The sequence below is a fragment of the Ovis canadensis genome, chromosome 11 (assembly GCF_042477335.2).
Source record: "Ovis canadensis isolate MfBH-ARS-UI-01 breed Bighorn chromosome 11, ARS-UI_OviCan_v2, whole genome shotgun sequence".
NCBI classification, from domain to species: domain Eukaryota; kingdom Metazoa; phylum Chordata; class Mammalia; order Artiodactyla; family Bovidae; genus Ovis; species Ovis canadensis.
In genome coordinates, this window is record NC_091255.1 from 65,460,588 (window position 1) to 65,482,266 (window position 21,679).

At 51.9% G+C, this 21,679-nt stretch overlaps 1 long non-coding RNA gene across 1 annotated transcript; it reads left to right on the forward strand.

The window, feature by feature from the left end:
* Positions 1-6,502: 6,502 nt before the first annotated feature.
* Positions 6,503-21,305, forward strand: LOC138414772 (uncharacterized). The gene is made up of 3 exons (XR_011246964.1): positions 6,503-6,818; positions 19,994-20,195; positions 20,331-21,305. It is a non-coding gene; the product is annotated as an uncharacterized lncRNA (long non-coding RNA).
* The last annotated feature ends 374 nt before the right edge of the window (positions 21,306-21,679 follow it).

A 21,679-nucleotide genomic window follows, 5' to 3' on the forward strand; every position in this document is an offset into this window, starting at 1 on the left:
TGGCCCTCTTTTATTGGGGAGATGGTTGGCTTAGAGCTGTTTTCCAAGTTTGGGACACATGGAAGGGAGGCAGCCAAGAGTGGGCTTTCTCAAGACCCCTTCTTTTGCCTAGAGGGTGGGGAGATTATAGTTGAAAGAGCACTGGCTTTGGGGCCCAGTGTGGGTTTGTACCCACATCTGTTACTTATAAGTTGGGGGCCCTTTGGTGAATTACCTGGCCCTCTGAATTTCAGCTTCCTAATTCTCAATTAAGGTTAATGGCACCTGCCTCTCAAGGCCATCATGAGAATAAATTGAATCATATTGGGAAAAGAACTGAGTCTGGGCCATAGTAGCTGTTTAATAATGACAGCTATAGCTAGCTCCTTTTATAAAATTCCAAATTTATATTTGAAGAGAGCTTAACTGGTCATCTATGAGTAGGGTGGAGTGAGGCTATCACTGGCCTTTGAGTTAGGCTAACTACGCCACCCAGTTCCAGACCGCTCCACCTTGGTGACGTCTTGGGGGTATAAGGCACCCGGAGCCGGGCTTGGCAGCTGGTCTGACCAACTCCTCTGCCTAAGCTCCTCTTGCTTCTCTCTGTCTAATCTCTTTGAGCCAGATATTCCTGGCTCGTCTCATTTCAAGGTCTTTTACAAACTGAAATCTAAGTGTTGGCCAGGCTGAGGTCTCATCTGAAGGTTTAACTGGAGAAAGATCTGACTTCAAGCTCATGTGACCCCTGATTGGGAACTAAGCCTGACCTCAGCCTCAGCAGTACTGTGGTATAAAGAGGGAGCTGACTCAGGGGTAACTAAGTCCATAGCAGGAGTTTGTACATTGCCTCAACCTCTGGTCTCAACCCATCTCCTAATTTTAGCTTTTCCTTCAGACTGCTTATCTATGCAAGAATCTGAGTGACCTGTCCTTAGGAAAAGGATTATTTAAGACTGGGTGAGTGATGAAAGTTGATTTAATTCATTTGGAAAAGATCTTAAAGGCTTCATTGCACTCCCAACTATGGCTGGAGCCACCTCTGAAAATGGCTGGTAGTCCATTCCACCCATAGAAGTTTCTGGAAGTTCACAAGTCTCTTCCTTAAAAGAATCAAGTCTGTCTCCTTATTGTTTTCACCAGCGAGCCTCTCAGGCTTCTCTGGTGGCTCAGCTGGTAAAGAAGCCTCATGCAATGCAGGAGACCTGGTTTCAATCCCAGGGTTGGGAAGATTCCCTGGCAAAGGGAACGGCTACCCAATCCTATATTCTGGCCTGGAGAATCCCCACGGAGAAGTCCATGGGGTCGCAAAGAGCCAGAAACGGCTAAGTGACTTTCACTCACTCACGTGAGGAAGTGAGTCTCTCTGAGGTGCTTTAATTACCTTTGTGATAATACGAATATTAATAATAGACACTCCTAAGTAGCCATTTATCCAATCTTCTGCTTCGGTCCTGCTCTGCCCACATGGCACAGTTACAGCAACCAATTCCCGTGGTTGATGGACCCAGGTGACCTCTTCTGACCAATGAATTGGATCGCTTCTGGGCTGAGTATTAATGGCTAATGTGAGACTCACTCTGGCTCTCTTTTCCTTCTGCCGTGGTGGCTGGCAAAGTTCTCAGCGGTGGCTCCTCCATCAGCCTGGATTCCAGTGCGGGGCCAATGATCACGCAGGGACAGAGACCCAGAGGATACAGGAGAGGAGTTAGGCTGTGAGTGTTGGCGCAGCTGAGCATTTGGAGTTGTTTGTCAGCCAAGAAACACCTTCACCTCGCCAATCCTAGCTTTACCTCGCCAATCCTAACTAAAGGTCCATCTAATTAAAGCTATGGTTTTTCCAGTGGTCATGTATGGATGTGAGAGTTGGACTGTGAAGAAAGCTGAGCGCCAAAGAATTGATGCTTTTGAACTGTGGTGTTGGAGAAGACTCTTGAGAGTCCCTTGGACTGCAAGGAGATCCAACCAGTCCATCCTAAAGGAAATCAGTCCTGAATATTCACTGGAAGGACTGATGCTGAAGCTGAAACTCCAATATGTTGGCCACCTGATGCAAAGAGCTGACTCATTTGAAAAGACCCTGATGCTGGCAAAGACTGAGGGCAGGAGGAGAAGGGGATGACAGAGGATGAGATGGTTGGATGGCATCACCGACTCAATGGACATGCATTTGAGTAAACTCCGAGAGTTGGTGATGGACAGGAAGGCCTGGTGTGCAGTCCATGGGGTCACAAAGAGTCAGACACGACTGAGTGTCTGAGCTGAGCTGAGCAGTTGCTCCTCGGTGCTGTGCTTTAGTTTAGCACTCCTGGCTGTTGCAGGAAGGGCATATTGGGTTAATACGGGGGAATCTGGGGTGTTTTCTTGCAATACTACAGATGTTTGCTCCGTTGGCAGTTATTCGGCTACACGTGCACAGTATGAAGGCTGTGGGAAGCCAGAAGTAACAAGCTGCAAACATGTATAATCTTATTTCCCACTGCACGTGGCGTGAAACCTACCAAAATCCTCACAACAAAGAACACAGCCTCCTGGAGGCTGCACACAGGCTCAAATCTGATCCGGGCTGGCCAGGGTGTCAGGCCCCCTCCCCTGCCGCAGGTCGGCTCTCCTTCAGCCCGCCCCGATTGCAGGGAGGCAAATGCTGTCCCCAAGCATGGCAGGATGTCCTCTGCTCTCTGGGATCAGCATATTCATCAGGTGGAAAACAATTTCTGGCTCTGGAGCGACGGTGCTGCTGGGTAGGTGGATGTGCCCTGCTTCCATTTCATCTTCCTCTGAAAATGCGGTCGTTCGGTTGAGGAGGGATTTGGGGCCAAATAGCACACGAGATGGATTATTCTCTGGGTTTCTGACTGTCTGCTAAAATAAATCGCTTGGCTTGTGAAATTCAAACACACTGGTGAAAAATAGCAGATGCCCGTTAAATCTGACAATTAGCTTTGGGACTAGAAAGCTAATCAGAAGCAGGGCCCTGACAGCAGTGATTTGATCCTGCCTTCCTGAGGATTCCTGCTGACGTTCATCAGCCGCAGCACGCACAGCCACGCACAGCCACGCACACACACTCACACGCACCGAGTCTCCTGTGGCAACAGGCATTCTCAGTCTCGTTTCTTTCCTAACACCTCTGAACCGTCACCTTGAGGCAGAACAAAGGCACAGATGCTCACATCCCAGGGGAGACCCAGGCAGGGTCCTCAGAGGCATCTGAACACCTGCAAGCAATTTTAAAAAGTAAATGGGGGTCAAACTCTATCAGGGGAAGTCAGTGACAGGATCTCCACGGCCCAGGACGTAAATGGTGCTCAGATTCCTGCTCCGAGGATGTTTTCTTCCTTCCTAGCCTGTCATGTAGGGTTTCCATCTTCTCTCCAGGCCAAGCACCAGCATCCATGCCTGGCCTGCAGACAAGCTCACCAGTGGCATTCCACTTTGTCTGTCGCTTGGCTCCAGGATGGAACAAATTTCCCAATGCAAACTGGGAAAATCCCCAAAGCACAGAAGCTTGCAGAATAGGGATGGAACCTCGTCCAGTGTCTACCCCAGCTCCCTTCCTCCTACAAAGGTGCCTGTGCTCTAAGAACCTTTGCAATCTGCCAAGCTGCACCTAGGACTGTGGTGACTGAGACAGGAGGGACCATTCTAACTCTTGCGGCCGAGTCTGTCCTAAACCAGCTCAGAGATTACCTCTAAAAGATCCTCTTCCTGGACCCAGGCAGCTGTGATGCCGAGAGCAAGTGACGAGCCCTCCGGGCTGGAGGGTTTGCTCGGCTGTGAGCCCTGATGCGGCAGAGCAATGGCTTCTCGCCTGGGTTGGCGTGTTCCTGCTGAGGACTGGTTTATGTTCCGACGGTCCGTAATGGGATTTAATTGTAGTGATTAGGTATTGAATTTCCCTTAACAATCAGGGGGAACGTATCCTGACTGTTGGTAAAACGTGTTTGCAAATAGTGGGATGGTTAGACCTGTGTGTGCAACTCTGCTCTGGGTGTGCAGAAGTGGGGGTGGTCAGGACCGAGGGGAGGAGGCGGGCTTTGAGGAGGTGGGACCAGACCTGTGGTGGGTGGTTGCAGAAGACTGCTCTCTGCTCCAGGGTCTTCCCTCCACATCTTGTGGGAGAGCCAGGTTGTGTGGGTGGATTGTGATCAATTGCACGCACTGATGCAGTTGGGAACTTAAGCCACAATGGTTCAGAGTAACAAACATCATCAATATTTATGTGACATATAGGTAGCAATAAATATTATGAATATTACCACTGCTGTAAGCATGTTCCATGTACGAGCTACTATATTCCTAACAACAGTCCTACCAGGTAGCTAAAGCAGTTATACCCCCAACGAAAGAGCAGGTACTGAGTAACGTGCCTGAGTTACTGATCTAGACCTACTAGTTAACTCTACTGAGTTAGTGACACCTGATCTAGAGGTCATGGATTAACTACCGTGTGCGTGCTAAGACCCTTCAGTCGTGTCTGACTCTCTGCGGCCCTGTGGACTATATAGCCTTCCAGGCTCCTCTGTCCATGGGATTCTAAAGGCAAGACTACTGGAGTGGGTTGCCATTCCCTTCTCCAGAGGATCTTCCGAACACAGGAATCGAACGCGTCTCTTACACCTCCCGCGTTGGCAGGCGGGCTCTTTACCGCTAGTGCCACCTGGGAAGCCCAAGCTTAGGGGCTGGGGTTTCCTCTCTGCGCCCACAGCAGCTCGCTTCTGCTCCACGGCCCCTCCTTGGCAGTGTGACTACCTTCGTTTTATCCCCTGCCTCTTCCTGTGGGAGTCAGAAAGAGTAGATGGAATCTTGTTTCTGAAAACAGCGCTGAGCACTGCAATACGGCCATCAGGTTAAAACAATTTTCCGCTGGCATGTCGCTGACTCTCTGTGTACCTCTGCTTATTGGAAGGCTGACCCATTTGTTAGTGCAGACATTTATTGAGCATTTACTATGTAATTGGCACAATGCTTGGTAGCAAAGATCTAGAGATAAAAGACACAGGTCTTGGCTTTAAAGGAGCTTGAGTGCCATTATCCAGGTGGAAGATATTCAAGTACAACATAACTCTAGGAAGAGAAAGCTAAACAGAAGGCTTTTCAGTGATAACTCAGATGACAGGAGTTACAGTCAAAGTGAGCGCAGGGTACCCCAGGAATCCAGAGGCATGAGCCCCTCAGGCCTGGAGGGAGCTGGGCTCCTGTGATTTTCCCCAGGGAGGTGATGCCTGAGCCAAGTCTGGAGCCTGATGAGGAATTGAGAAGCTGGAAAAATTGAGGAAAAGATGGAAAAAGCTTCAGGCAAAACCACAGCCTGTACAAAGGTCAGCGGGGGGTAGGGGTGGGTTTGAGAGAGCTCAGCATTTTCTTGTAATGAAGTCACCTGGTAGAGTTCAACGCAATGCCACAGCGGGTTGAGACCCTGTCTCAGGCATGCTGGCTCAATGAAAGAGCCCTTTGTCCCAGGAAGAACATTCACTGTCGTAACACTTCTTGGACTTCCCTGGTGGTCCAGCGGTTAAGAATCCGCCGGCCTGTGCAGGGGACACGGGTTTGATCCCTGCTCCAGGAAGAAGATTCTACATTCCTTGGGGTAGTTAAGCCCGTGCGCCACAACTACTGAGCCTGGGAGCCACAGCTCCTGAAGCCGACAGACCCTAAAGGCTGTGCTCCGCAACGAGAGAAGCCGCCGCAATGAGAAGCCCACACACTGCAACCAAACAGTAGCCCCGCTCTCCGCAACTACAGAAAGCTCACGCACAACAGTGAAGACCCAGCACAGCCCAAGATTAAAAAAAAAACAAACTTCTTGAGTTCTTCCCAATTACCCCCTCATTGTTCCAGGCCCTGGGAAGACGGCTGTGACCAACGCTACAGAGGTAAGAGGTCCCTAAGAGGTCTCTCTGGCACCAATTGCAATGTTTGGGGGTCTCCAAGACCACCCTCCAGTTCAGGGATTAACTGAAATGACTTATTCAACTCAGCAAAGCCGTTATTAGACTCACGGCTATTGTTGATTACAGTGAAAGGGTGGAGGTTGAAGTCAGCACGGGGAAGGGGTGCACAGGGCAACGTTCAGGACAGACCAGGTGGGGAGGCTCCCATTGTCCTCTCCCAGTGGAGCTGAACAAACAGAGCAATAATACACGACAGGACTCAGGGAGCATTGCCCCCAAGAACAACTGGAGAGTAGGCCCTGATCACCACAACTAGAGAACCCCCCCGCCCCCAGCAATGAAGACCCAGCATAGCCAAAAATCAATTTAAAATAATTTAAAACAATAGGGCAGAGGAGGAAGGCTTCTCGGAAGAGGTGACCTTTGAGTTAAGCTTAGAGGAAGGAGAAAGCAGGATGACCTTGAGCATCAACGGTAATGGAAACAAAGCATGAGTGATAAGAGCTCGCGTCTTTCACTCCAATCTCTGGAATGAAAGCCTCCAGACGGGCAGACAGAGGAGCAAGGACACGAGTACAGAAGATTGGGTGTGTTCCAGGAACAGACAGGAAATGGGTGTGGCTGGAAACAGTGAGCCAGAGGGAGAGGGGTGTGTGTTGGAGCTGGGCAGGTTCCGCCTGCAGAAGCTTTGTGGGTCACTTGTAAGAAGTTGGAAATTTATTCTGAGAGCAGAGGAAATGAAACACAGGGATACAGCCAGCTGATTGCATTTGATTTCCAACTTCAAGGAAGAGGGTGAAGCACACAGAGGATCTAAAAACAAACTCACATACAACCAGTTGTCACGCAGGGATGCACAGAGGGGGAAGAATCTCTTGGAAAACCAACTCAGAAGACCCTCTGGGGAGAAAGAAGAGTGACTGATGAAGACCAGAGGAGCTCTCAAAGGCAAGAGCAAGAATCTAAGACCCTTTTCTCTTTGCAGAGCTGGAAAGCACTGTGTGTGTGTGTGTGTGTGTATGGTGGGGGAATCTAATATCTTGAACCAGTCTCTGCAATTCTGTGAAATTTCATGACGTCATTGATTCAGCTTTTGCAGACAAGTCTAGGCAAAATCTGCACGTAGGACCTTCCCAGGGGCACAGAAGGGGTGGATGGAGAACCTTCTGACAGCACCTGTACCCCCTGTAGCTCTCCACGAGCGACCAGGGGAAGAAGGGACCCTGGTGGCCTCGGCTACGGTCATTTCTCCCAGCAGCTTCCCCTCCTCTCCAGGCAATTGGCAGAGACAGCTTAGGGGAGTGATGGTTCCTCACATGTCCCAGAAATTCCCTCCGGCCCAGGATGTGTCATCTTCTTGTAGCCGCGATGCAGTCTATCCCATATTTATCCCATTCCCATGGCAGCCTAGTCTTAGGGGAAGATCATTTTTGTTCCTTCTCCCTGCAGGGGTGCAGGGATGAATCTGTGGTTGGGGGGGAGGTTCAGGATGGAGGAGAAAAATAAATCAGGATAATGTTTAGAGGGTGAGTGGGAGGTGGGGACTGGGCAGTCCCGGGTTCTGCTCCAGTGTCGCCTTTTCAGAGGGTCTTGCCTGATCACACTACATAGACTAGCAGCAACCCCCAGCTGCCTTTTCTCCATCCGACCCTTCAGATCCCCGCCCACACTTTCCACCCTGCTCCGTGTCACAGGAGGCTGACTGAGGAGACTACCTCCCTGCCCTCCAACTAGGCTTGGCCAATAGAAGTGGCTAGAAGGTGGGAGGGGAGTCAGGCCTCTCCCTAGCGGACTGGTCCAGGCTGATGAACCCGCCCCAGTGCTTCCTCGTGACTGCCTGCATTTCGGTCCCTTTGATTGTGCAGCTGAGGACCTCTCTGCTTTCTGCCTCCTCCGTGACCGATGCCTGCTCTCCCCAAATCTTTATCCCCTAACCTGCTGTATTTTGCTTTGGAGGCAGATAGTCGTCTTGTTGTTGTTTAGTCACTAAACAAGTTTGATCCCTTGCGTCAGGAAGATTCCCTGGACTAGGAAATGGCAACCCACTCCAGTATTGTTGCCTGGGAAATCCCAGGTGCAGAGGAGCCTGGTGGGCTACAGTCCACACCAGGCTTCCCTGTCCATCACTCATTCCCAGAGCTTGCTCAAACTCCATTGAGTCAGTGATGCCATCTAACCATCTCGTCCTCTGTCATCCCCTTCTCTTCCTGCCTTCAATCTTTCCCAGCATCAGGGTCTTTTCCAATGAGTCAGCTCTTCGCATCAGGTGGCCAAAGGATTGGAGTTTCAGCTTCAACATCGGTCCTTCCAATGAACACCCAGGACTGATTCCTTTAGGATGGACTGGTTGGATCTCCTTGCAGTCCAAGGGACTCAAGAGTCTTCTCCAACACCACATTTCAAAAGCAACAATTCTTCAGCGCTCAGCTTTCTTTATGGTCCAACTCTCACATCCATGCGTGACTACTGGAAAAACCATAGATTTGACTAGACAAACCTTTGTCAGCAAAGTAATGTCTCTGTTTTTTAATATGCTAAGTTGGTCATAGCTTTTCTTCCAAGGAGCAAGCGTCTTTTAATTTCATGGCTGCAATCACCATCTGCAGTGATTTTGGAGCCCAAGAAAATAAAGTCTGTCACTGTTTCCATTGTTTCCCCATCTATTTTCCATGAAGTGATGGGACCAGATGCCATGATCTTCATTTTCTGAATGTTGAGTTTTAAGCCAACTTTTTTACTCTCCTCTTTCACTTTTATCAAGAGGCTTTTCAGTTCCTCTTCACTTTCTGCCATAAGGGTGGTATTATCTGCATACCTGAGTTTATTGATATTTCTCCCGGCAATCTTGATTCCAGCTTGTGCTTTATCCAGCCCAGTGTTTCTCATGATGTACTCTGCGTATAAGTTAAATAAACAGGGTGACAATATATAGCCTTGAGGTACTCCTTTCCCAATTTGGAACCATTCCATTGTTCCACGTCCAGTTCTAACTGTTGCATCCTGACCTGCGTACAAGCTTCTCTGGAGGCAGGTAAGATGCTCTGTTATTCCCAATTCTTTAAAAATTTTCTGCAGTTTGTTCTAATCCGCACAGTCAAAGACTTTAGCGTAGTCAATGAAGCCAAAGTAGCTTTTTATTTTTTAAATTCCCTTGCTTTTTCCATGATCCAATGGATGTTGGCAATTTGATCTCTGGTTCCTCTGCCTTTTCTAAGTCCAGCTTGAACATCTCGAAGTTCTCGGTTCATGTACTGTTGAAGCCTGGCTTGGAGTAGTCTCTTTACACTGCATTATATAAATAGCAGACTATTGCTATAGTCTTTTTCTCCTACTAGAAAGCAGGCCATGGGAGGGCAGGCGCTCTGCTCGCTGTGGACTCCCTGGTGCCCAGGATGGAATGTGCAGGAGCTGACTGTTTTGCTGAGTGAACCACCAGTAGGAGAAACTGCACCCTGCTTTGTTATCCCCTCTGCCCCACTGGGCTTTTGGGAACTTCCACTGGGCGCTGGGGTTCGTGGAGGGGTAAGCGTCTCAGGAACACAGGTCCAGGGGGATCTCAGAGGATGCTGGAGGTAGGGAGGGTGCAAGTTCACGGGGAGGAGGGGGTGAGGACTTTCTTGTCACCTGAATCATATGCAGACCAGGAAATAAAACGCTTTCACCTTTATTAGCACTGATAAGAATAATAGTCCATTCTTCAGGCTTTTAAATCTTACTCCATCATCATTTTCCAAGCCAAGTTGCCGAGCGTCGTGGGGACGACAGGCTTGATGAGGTTAAATCATCCTTGGTGGCTGGAGCTTCTGCTAACACACGACCCTAGGGAGGGCCCAAGCCTTCCCTCTTCATCTGCAGACCACCTGGAGGAAAAGGAAAGATTCCTGAGGGTGAGGGCTGGACCAGTGCTTTTTGGACATTGCGTGCCTGCCCCCAGCTTAACTCAGCACAAAATATGCTAGCAATGGCAGGGGTGAAGCCCTGGGGCACCACGCCAGACTGCCTGGGTTCGGATGCTGTGCAACCTTGAGCAAGTTACTTGATCTCTCTGGGCCTGTTTCCTCTTTATCTAAAATGATGAGATAATAATGGTAGATAATCGTGAGACTGTTGTGGGGATTAAATGCATTAATACGGATACCGTGCTCAGACCAGAATGGCTTGCGTATTCGTCGGCCACGATGTTTACCAGTTGGAGCACACTCTCTGTCTAGTGGGCTTCCCTGGGGGCTCAGGTGGTAAAGAATCTGCCTACAGTGCAGGAGACCCACGTTCAGTCCTGGGTCAGGAAAATCACTTGGAAAAGGGCATGGCAACCCACACCAGTCTTCTTGCCTGGAGAATTCCATGGACAGAGGAGCCTGTGGGGCTATAGTCCATTGGACTGGAGTCAGACACGACTGACTGACCAACACACACACTCTGAGTCAAGTATAACCCAGGCAGGCTCTGGTCAACCCTAATAAGCAAATAAGGGCCTTAAAACCCACACCCAAGGTTATTCATCCACACCCAAGGTCCCACACATTTACCTTGTAGAGGTCAGAGCTCTGGTTTAAGACAGGCAGTGGGATCCAGGTAGATGCCCCTGTTAAGTTGCCTGAGACGTCACTCCCTGAAGTAGGTGGCAGACTGCAGATTCAGGGTGGGGCTTCCAAGATTCAGATGAAGCCCTGGGGAGGTAGAAAGGGAGAGGGGCTGAGGGAATGGGGCAAGGGTCCCTCCTCCTGGGAACCATGCATCCCAAAGTGCCCTGTGCCCACAGGGATGGCACACCCATTTCCCTGGGATTCAAGTCCCCTTCCCAAATGTTTTGTCCCTTCCGAATGACAAGAAAGGCTAAGCCAGGGAACAAGGAGCAGACGCAAATACCATGGGGTAGGATGGGGGTTCCCAGGGGGCGCTGATGGTAACGAACCCGCCTGCCAATGCAGGAGACATAAGAGACACGGGCTCAGTCCCTGGGTTTGGAAGATCCCCTGGAGGAGGAAATGGCAACCAGCTCCAGTGTTCTTGCCTGAAGAATCCCCATGGACAGAGGAGCCTAGCAGGCTACAGTCCATGGGGTCGCAAAAGAGGTGGACATGACTGAAGCAACTTAGTACGCAGGGTGGGGGTCCAGGTGGGCGGCGGGGTGGGCTAGAAAAGTGAGGCCTGGGGCCCAGGGCCCACATCCCCAAGCGCAGGAGAGCTGGGCCACGCGAGTCTCTCTACAGACAGCCCTGTTTGTATTGATCTACCTTATTTTCTGAAGCAGATTGATCTTGGCTTTTAACAACTTATCTAGGACAGAGAAGCCTCTCGGAAGCCTTTTCACATGGTAGACAGCCTGGGGGGCCCGTGTTTGTGAGAACATGACCACGAGACCACCACCCTCTCCCGAGCGCCAAGGTCAGGGGCAAAGCCTGCAGCCTCCACCGGAGCTTCACGTCCGCGGTGGAAGCCGCACTGAAGCTCTGCTCTTGCCTTTTAAGCCGACTGTCCCCAGAGGGCCTGGGAGCTCACAGCTGGTGGGGAGCAGAAGCTCTCCAGGACGGACTGGACTTGGAGGTGTGGAGGAGGGTTAGGAAGGAGAGGCTCCCCCCAGGCGGCAGGGCATTGAGAAGGACGAAGGCACGAGACGCAGATTTTCCCTGGACCTTCCTTCGTGACAACCCGGCCTCCTCTGTCCACAAGATCAGCCCCAGGGGGACTATGTGGCCCTTGGAGAAGAGCCTGTTGCTAAAAATATCAAGACTGCTTGCTTACAGGCCAGGTGGTCAGAGCCCCTCTCTGCAGTAATTAAGCAGGATGGAGCGTGATGCGAAGCAGATGTTCTGTGTCCCCGGGGAAGAATGACCTGGGCCCAGTGGCCGGTTGTGCGAGGTGGTGGTCATCATGGGGTCCTCCTGGCCTCTCCAGTGGTTTCCACGGAAGGAAAGGTGCGATGGGGGAGCTGGAGACCCCCACGGAGGAGGAGCCCTCGAGCTCTGACCCCCGGCTCCCGGCCAGTGCGCTGTTGTACCTTCCCTGCGCAGAGACAGGACGTGTCTCTTAACATGGGGAGGGAGGTGAGAGTTATCACCTGTCACACGAACCCGAGATGAAATTTAGCAGCCCGAGGTGGGCATTCACCACTGATAAAAATCTGTCTCCCTGCCAGCTTAAAGTGCTGCTTAAAAACCTAATGCATAATTTAAACTGTGCAATTTGGGACAGGGCTCCCACCAGGCGCAGGCTCAGACTGCACTGTGGGCCCTGGAGGAACGATCCAGAGCTGAGCAGGGGGAGGACGGGGAGGAGGGGGAGGGCTGGCTCTTTAAGCGCAGGTGACCGAGGAGTGGAGGGGCTCAACTGCATTTCAACCGGACAAGGAGCTGGAGTGTCTCCGGGTAGAGCGCCCCTGGGAAGCCCCACGTCTCCATGGAGCGGTTAGAGGGGACTTCCCCGGACTCCGACCGCTTCTTGCCATGAAAGCAAACCCCAGGAATGTCCCTGACGGGAGGCTGTTAGTTACCAGAGGTCACATGGATCAGGGTGGGCCCCAAATCCAATGACCGGTGTCCCTATGTGGAGAGGGGAGGACACAGAGGAGAAGGGCCGGGTAAAGACAGAGGCAAAGGCTGGGGTGATATGTCTACAGGCCAAGGCTTGCTGGCAGCTACCGAAGTTGGAGAGAGACCAGCAAACTCACCCTCGGAGCTTCCAGAAGGAATCAGCGCTGCCGACTCATCGAGGCCCAGCCTCGAGAACTGAGAGAGAATACACTTCTGTTGCTTGAAGTACCCCATCTCCATTTCTGGTCATTCGCTGCAGCAGCCCTAGAAAAGCAGCACACCCCTACCTCTCGCAGGTCCTCGAGGTTTTATCCCGAGTGCCCGCAGAGGATTCTGGTACCCAGAGTTCTGAGGGCATCTCAAGGCTTTCTATACGCATCCTTGCCCTCCAACAGCTCTATGGAACAGGCAGGGCCAACGTCACACGTCCCATTTTGCAGATGGAAAAACAAAGGCCTGTGGGCTAGGACACAGACCTGATTTTCTGTGCTGAGCTCGGCCACAGTAAGATGTGAAACAAGGCAGGTGCGTGGTGATCCTCCGGCCCAGCCCTTCGGTGGGCTCCTCACTCCCCCTGGCTCAGCGTGGCCAGCGCCAGGTCAGGCAGCTCGCCAGGCCGGGCAGTTCGCGTTCCTGTCCTGAGGCTGTTCCCTGGCCCTCACTGCGCCTGGCTGATGCTGTGGTCCCTCCTGAATGACAGAAACTGAGCCCCTCTCCCGCCCCCTCCTCCCTTACTGCCACCCTCAGCTGCCTGGACAGAGGAAGCCCTACATGCCTTTGTCTCCCAGAGGCCAGCTCACCGCCTCCAAACCCCAACGTGGGAACTGAAAGAGATGCTGGTGGCTCGTGGGATTGTCCCCGCAGGCAGCTCAGGGGCCCTTCTAGTGGCTGGTGCTGCAGCATGGGAACCCCATGAGTGCACCGATAATCATAAAAGGAAGTAAAGTTTATTGTCTGGGCTGTCTGAGGGACCGGAGGAGAAAAAACAATGTAGGGATCGCAACGATGAAAGATTCACTGCTTCGGTGCAGATAGAGGGGCTGGCTGCAATCGTTGCAGCCGGGAAGAATTGTGTTTTAGGATCTGCCCCAGGTATTAATTTGTGGCGGGCTTATCCTGTCAGGAACATACAATGTTCACAGTGTCGAAAAGTAATACTTTAAAGGGCCTGAACGCCGATTGGATGGGAGCTGGGAGTTGGCACCGGGAGGCAGCTGATCCCCTTAGCAAGGTTTTCCAATAAGTTCCAGATGAAAAGCGTGAGGCTGCTGAGTAATACCATCTTCTGAGACCCTCAGACTAGATCTGTCCCCATCCATTGTGCTGGCTCGGGGGTCACCCTCCTCACCAAAACCCGAAGCAGCGCTTCTCTCCCGCTTGCCGGGGGTCCAGCAGCCTGCGGGCTCTGGGGGTCCCCGGCCAGAGCCTGGATTCCCGAGTCCCCGGTGGAGGTTGGGCACAGGGGGTTCCGCAAGCTCCCTTGAGATTCTGAGTCTAACCCCCTTCTTCCTGCAAGTTTAAGGGAAAAGCAGAGACTGGGGTGACTCTCCACAGCCCACAGTCTCTGTAGGAGAGGTGGTTCTGTGAGCCCCCGGCCGCCCACCCCGAGTCCCAGGCATGTCCTTTCTCGCAGCCTGGAGACGAGGTCTGTCCTGCTGTTGCCACTGTGCCAAAGAGCCAGCCAGTCCTCGGTCTTGGGGGCCTCCACTCCAATCCGATTTTTGCCAAACGCCGTGGGAAATCGAAAAACTGGAAGAGGTTCAGAGGCGCCTACAACCTTCACGATCTCCTTTCTAAGTCTTTTCAAGCTGGCATCTTTTCATGCTCGAAGGCTTCTCAGGCCTTGTGAACCGCATCCTTTTCTTTCACCCATTTCCTTTGGTCCAGGCCCTCCTGGAGCTGCGCTACCCAGTGGAGACTGGAGCAGGGTGGGGAGGAGGCAGGCGAGAAGGCTGGAGTCCCTGGAGTCCTGGAGGAGCCCCCAGCCCCCAGCCCTCTGCCCCAGCTGGCGTCACAGCAGCAGGGAGAGCCGGGTGGGCCGGGAGACCCAGCACAGGAAGGACCCTGCGGGAGGGAAGGGGTTACTGTCCCTGTGGCCCCGGTAGGCCCTTCCAACCTCGTGAAGGGAGGCTGTGCAGGGACTGGCTCAGCTGGACCGACTGCAGCCCTGGAAACCATCTGGGGACCAGGCGACAGAGGGCTGCGGGTATCCCCCACCGATGAGAAGGGTGCACTTGGTGACTCGCGGTGCTGAGTCAAGGCTGAGTCCTGCCGGGGCTGAGGGCGGCTCTGGCCCCGGGGATGGCTGGATTGGTTTTGTAGATCAGGAGTACTTCGGGAAGTCCGACTCTTTGTCCAGCCTTCAGAAAATCGCTCTTCATCACGGCTGAGGGGCAGGAGTGCCCGCTAACACCGGGCATTGGGAAGACAGGAAAAGCAGGTCTCCACCGGAAATGCTTGCCTGGGGGTAAATCGGCTCACCGCCAGTGCCCCTCAGGGTTGGAAACGTAGCCTGAGCAGCCTGGCTCTGAACCTGAAATAAACTGACACCTCGGAGTCTTCCTGGAAGCCTGGGGACAGCGTCCCCTTGGGCCGCAGTGGGCTCCGCTGGAGCGAGGCTCGTGGCTGTGGTTGAGTTTTGCCCTGCGGTCCTGCTCGGGCTGGAATGGGACGTTAACATTTCAGAAGCCGGGGCTGGCACGGGGCTGGATCATCTCCTTTGGCATAAGCCAGGGCTCCCTGTGGAGGGGGGCTGAGGAAGGTCAGTTGCCTTCTTGATGAATCCAGAGCCACTTTCAAACAGTGACTGCAGCTGTGGTGAAGGAGGGGGAGGCCTCGCCTGGGTCAGCTTCGGTCCCCCGCAAGCTTGCCAAGGGCTGGGGAGCAGTGAACGCCAGCTCCTCGCTACTGCTGGGACCACAAGAATTCCCACTCTGCCAACGACCCTTCTCAGTGGCTTCATGGAAGCCACAGCCCCCTCTGCTGTCCAGGGAAACAGCAGAAAGGACGAGGGGTGGGCAGGTGGGGAGGGCAGGCCCGTTCCACCCTTGTCCTTGACGGAGGTCAGAGGAGACAGCTCTGCTCTGGCCATCAATCTGTTTGGAGCCAGAAGCAGGGCAGCCATAAAGGGTCCACGGGATTCAGGTGTCGTCCTGTCCAAGAGCAATCTAAAATCAGAAGAACAATTTTCTCACGTTGATCAGATGTATCAAAGGCAGGTTGTGAGCCCCTTGGGGCCCCATCCTCATCACCCTGGACCTTTAGATGCCAGGAAAAGGACTCTCTTTCCCCGTCAGCCCCCTGCCCAGTCCCTCCAGGGCTGCCCTGGAGACTCCCTTAGTCTCTGAAGACATCTGACCGCCAGAGCAGGAGAAGAGGGAGCTGGAGAGGGGAGGTAGGGTTGCCTGCCCTCCTCCGAGCCTTTCTCCTCATCACATCTGCTCCAGAGCAAATTACCCATCTTCCCCCTGACTGCCTTTTCCTATCTGAAGTCACCGTTTCCTAAACAGCAGCTCCTGGATCTTGACAGCCCTCCCATCCTCTCCTTCCTTCAGCATATCAGCTAGACTCACCCTCTCGCTACAGGACTCCCTTCCTCTTCGGGGTCCCTGGTACACGTTTGCTTCATTAAAACCATCCCGGCTCTCTCTGGGAAGTCCCCATCATCTTCTACCACCACAATTAACTTTTTAAAAGGCTCCCTACTTATCTATAAACAAGAGTGCCAGCCCTGCCTGGGGAGATCCTTTAATCCACAATTATTTAGATGGGGCAAGGGAGGCACTTTCGTCACAGTAGGATCTAGGGATGAGTCTGGTGTTGTTCAGGATGAGATGGCAGGACTTCCTCAGGGGTCCAGCTGTTTGCAAACGACAAGGGTGGGAGTGAGCTGCCCGTGGCTGGCTGCATTCAACTGTCAGGTGGCCCCTGAGAGGGTTTCGAGTGTTCATGGGGGAGGTGGCACATTGAAAATAAAGATGGCAATTTCAGATTGGAAATCTTTGGCTAAGAGGAGAGACGCAAATCCAGGTACACCAATGAGGCTTCAGCCCCTGTAGATGAGGGGGAGGGTGTCCGGGGCCAGGAAGAGCCTTGGGACAGCTTCTGTGCGTGAAGGGCAGGAGAAGTGGGGCCCTGGCTCTGCTGGGAGAGGATGAACAGTGGTAATGGGCTCTGCTCAGTAGGAGGGGCGGGGCGGGGTCACCTGGGACCCTGCTCCTTGGGAGGCTGCAGACACAGAATTCCTTTTCCTCCCCTGGACTCAGGGGCTGCCCTTGCCACACGGCAGGAGCACAGGCTCAGCAGACCAGGTCATCATGGTGATGCCCTGGAGCCTTCAACTTGCCTTCACTGGGTGAGGATGGACAGGCGTGTCTACGCAGAGGCAGCGCCTTCTGCCCCACCCCCACCCCCACCGAGCTCCTTTGGGCTGCTTCTCCTGCAGCATCCCTGCAGCTGCCAGCACAAGAGACAGGAGAGCCCCTCGTGCAGTTTCTGGCACACAGTAAGCGTTAGTGTTGGTCACTCTTTGCAACCCCATGGACTGTAGCCCGCCAGGCTCCTCTGTCCGTGGGATTCTCCAGGCAAGAATACTGCAGTGGGTTGCCATTTCTTTTCCAGGGGATCTTCCCAACCCAGGGATCAAACCGAGGTCTCCCTCATTGCAGGCAGATTCTTTACCATCATTAGGACTTCCCTGATAGCTCAATTGGTAAAGAATCTGCCTGCAATGCAGGAGACCCTGGTTCAATTCCTAGGTCAGGAAGATCTGCTAGAGAAGGGATAGGCTACCCACTCCAGTATTCTGCCCTGGAGAATTCCATGGACTCTGTAGTCCACAGGGTTGCAAAGAGTCAGACAGAGGGGAGAGACTTTCACCTTTTTCACTTTCTTTACCATCTGGGCCACCAGGGAAGCCCAGCACTCAATAGGTGCTCAATAAACCTTTTTTTAAATAAATGAATTTGGTTAGAGTCCTTAGGAACTGCTGAGGCACCGACTGCATGGTGTGAAGATGGCCCCTGTAATAGCTCCCATTCTATGGGCTCTTTATACAATCTGACCTTGACACCCACCCCCACCTCCCCCAGAACCCGGGACGACTTTTTGCCTGCCTTGACAGTACATGGAAGTGACATGAAGTGACTTCTGAGACTAGACTCTAAAAACAGCATGCACTTCCCCCTTGATCTCCTGCAGACACTTGTTCTTGGAACAGCTGCCGTGCTGTTTGGAAGCTCAAATTAGTCCACGCACAGAGACCCCACGTAGGTGTGCTGGCTGACAGCCCAGCAGAGGGCCCCGCCAACAGCCGGCACTAGCCACCAAATTCTTGAGTGAAGATGCCTCTCAATGATTTCAGCCTCACACTGCAGAGTTGCTCACCCCGCCACACCTGCCCCTGTCTTCCCAGCCAAGATCCCAGACATCTGAGAACAGACACAAGTTCCCACTGAGGCCTGTCCAAATTCCTGACCCTCAGAAACTGTGAGAGATAATAGAATGATGATTGTGTTAATCCACTTAGTTTTGAAGTGACTTGTTACCCAGTAATAGATCAGCGATGCAATCAGCATTGTGTCTGAGCACCTTGCAGGCCTCCCTTCTGTCCGGTGGGGCGGGGAGAGGAGTGTGGTCTCCCCTGCCAGTCAGTGGTTGCCAGGGTAACTGGGTCCTCCGCTCAAGGCGTGGGAGTGGACTTTTCAAGCAAGGGCCCATGGCTGCTTTTCTTGGAAGAGAACACTACTGTTTTCAAGGCTTGATCGGCGCAAAAGACCCTAACACTCTTCTAGTTCTTACTCCAGATACAGTTCTGATGATTTTAGACACGTCTGCTATAGACTGAATGTTTGTGTTCCCCAGATTCACAAAATCTGGGAGATGAAAGCCAATCCCCAGAGTGGTGGTATTTGGAGGTGGGACCTTTGGGAGTGATTAGGTCATGAGGGTGGGGCCCTCATGTATGGGGTTAGTGCCCTCATTAAAAAGACCCGGGAGAGCTCCCTCCCCTCTTCAGCCATTTGAGGACACAGCAAGAAGAAGCTGTCTGTGAACCGGGAAGAGGGGTCTTGCCAGTAACTGAATCTCGTACTTGCAGCCTCCAGAACCACAAGAATAAGCATTTGTTGTGAAGCATCCCAGTTTATGGCATGTTGTTATACCGGCCGGAACAGACTGGCACCCCTTCCCTGTCTCCAGTTCTGTGTAAGAAGCAGTTTGGAGAGGCTGAGCTCTTGGGTCTCTTTTGGCTCCAGGCTTTTGGAGTCAATTTGTTGACTGTGCTGTGTGTGGAGATTCTGAATCTGACCGTGAGGTTTTCGGTATTTGGCACAAGAAACAGAGGAGAGTCTGGTGACTCCATGGAGGAAAGGGATCTCCTTCCCACAGCCATTTAGTGGATTTTAAAATGCTAGGGCCTCGATCTGAGTAATTAATAATGATCTGAACACATTGGTTTCCTTTTTTAAAAAACTTTTTATTTTATATTGGAGTATGATCTATTAACAGCATTGTGATAATTTTAGGTACACAGCAGAGACTCAGCCATAAACATACATGTATCCATTCTCCCCCAAACTCCCATCCCATCCAGGCTGCCCCATAACACTGAGCAGAGTTCCCTGTGCTACACAGTAGGTCCTTGTTCGTTATCCAATTTAAATTTAGCAGTTTGAACATGTCGATCCCAAACTCCCTAACTATCCCTTCCCCCTCTGGTAACCACAAGTTCTTTCTCTGAGTCTGTGAGTCTATTTCTGTTCTGTGAATAAATCCATTTCTTTGTTGTGTCATAAAAAGGATTGTGTCATTTCTTTTTAGATTCCACACATTGGCTTTCTCTGTTATTTCCTTGTTTCTGTTGAGGGTCATTTTCAGATGATTAATCTAAACCATTATTTAGACTCTGTCTAATCATGTTTTCAGACCAGCATTGATAACCACAGCTGTCTAGTCTGTCTGGGCAGTGATCATTTTCCTTGGAAGTGCTGGCTTGTTGATGCTCAGCCTACTAAGAGGAAGGGTGACCCCAGAGTCAGAAACTTTTGTTGGCCAGAGCTTCTGTTTCCCTACCTGTAGAATTCACTGATGGGGGACTGCAAAAATAGGTTGGTTAAAGAAACTGGTCTCATATTCCCTTCCTAGCCATGTGACTTGGGAAAGTCTTACTCTCTCTGAGCTCCAATTCCTTGGCAAGTACTGTCCCCTCCATTGGAAAACACTATCTTTGTGTTTTGCCCTTTTTTGATCCTAAACTGGCTAGCTCCTATTCATCCCTCAGGCTTCCGCTTCCATAGCACTTCCTCCAGGAAGCCCTCCGTGAATGCTTCCCCAGCTACGACCACCAAGACTGGGAAAGCAGCCCACCTGTGGGCTCGTGTGTGGCAGGTCCCTGGCCTGTCAGGGCTTCAGCAGTCACTTCTCCATCCCCAACAGGATACGGAGATGCCCTCAAGAGCAGAGACCAAGTCTGTTGGGCTTCTTGATCTGTTCTCAGCCCCCAGCACTGCCCCTGGCTTAGAGTAGGTGCTCATAAATATGTGCTGAACAAAGGAGTAGAGATGATGCCCACACATCCTGTCTGCTTCTCAGGATCCTGCAGCGTGAAGAACGCACACGCTCTCCTGTGGGATGGGACACCAAGTGAAGACTTACCGTCGCCATTAACGATGAGAAGCAGCCAGGTGCTTCCAATACCCCCGACGCAGAAAAAGCTGGCATGTAAAGGCAACGTGGATCTTACTCAGATCTTCAAACTCTGAACAGCTTGGATGAAAAGGCGGCTCCCCTGCAGGTGTGGCTGGGGTTCTTGAGATGGAAAAGGGTGATACGCTGGCTCCTAAACGCTATAGAAAATCTTCCCGGGAAAGATGTGAGGGAGAATCAAAGTGGACTTGTTCACCCAGCTTTATCTTTGTGCTTCCTTTAGGAGGAAGATGCCAAACTCAGCTGGGGACACAGGCGTGGTGTCTGGGGGCGGCGTGTGCCATGCTCTGTAGGGGACATACAGCATCGGGTCCAGGAACAAGCAGGAAGTTGTGTTCCCCCAGCAGGGACTGCCAATCAAGGATACTTGTGCAGTTTTTCAGGAGGTAAAGGAAAAAGTGGCCACGTTGGGGATGAGCTGGGGTGAGGAGAGTGGTAAACTGCGAACTTTTCAAGTAACGTCCATGCGGCCAGCTTTCTGTGGCTTCAAGGACGCCAGAGCCCTTGCAATCACCCTGAGGACACTTTGAGGTCATTTTCTGCAAGAGGCAAGCTGTCCCTACCCCCAACCCTCCCTAGGCTCCAACTCTATAAACTCTCTCCTAGTAAAACCCTAGGGCATAATCGGGTATGGAAGGGAGAATCAAGTGTGGGTATTACACTGTGAAAACCCCGAACTGCCTGGCCTGGCAAATGAATTAACTTGTTAAACAGAATGCATACATCTGCATACATTTGAATACATGAATAAGATCAGTGCAGACCCTGCCCAGGTCCAGCTTCTCCCAGAGGGAAGAGGAGGGGGCTTAAAAAAAAGAAGAGTGTCCTGGGAAAAGAGGCCTGGACCCTTCCAAGGCTGCACCTTCAAGAGCCCATGCCCTCACAGACTCTATTTATAGATTAAACACAAAAAGCATCTCCTTGCTGCATTAAAAACTACCCATCAAGGCTGAGGACTCAAAGGAGCAGTAAAATCAATCTCATTGCATAAAGACAACAGCAAGCAATTGGCATGACATTTTAAGTAAATGCTACAGCCATTTGTAAATGTTCATTTTCCAGGAGACCCCATCTATTATATGACAGCTATTTTCTTAGCATCCCAGTGTGAATTCGGTCGGTTTACAGATAAGCCCGTTGAGGAGAATGGATATCAAGATGTAAAGTGCTATAATACGGACAATTTGTTACCTCTGCACCAAGTCGCTCTGTCATTACGTATCTGCCTCTTGCAGGGGTTGGAAGCCGGGGGGCTATTTTTGTAGGTTGGCATTCATGAGCAAGGGAGTCTGAGTTGGGTGGAGGGGAAGCGGGTGGGGACGAAGGAGGCAGCTTTGTCCCCGAGGTGTTTACCGCAGCCTATAAACTCAGAGGCAAACAGGTAAGTTGGTGTGATCCTTGGGGTGGGTACTTGCCCGTTCCAGATGCTTCTTTCCCAGAGAGGCCCAAGTGGGAGAGATGGTTCCCACCCCAAGCCTGGTTCTCAGCAAGGTCCCACTTCTAAGAGCCGAGAGGAGCGTGCCTGATTGCTAAGTTGCTTTAGTTGTGTTTGACTCTTTGTGACCCCATGGA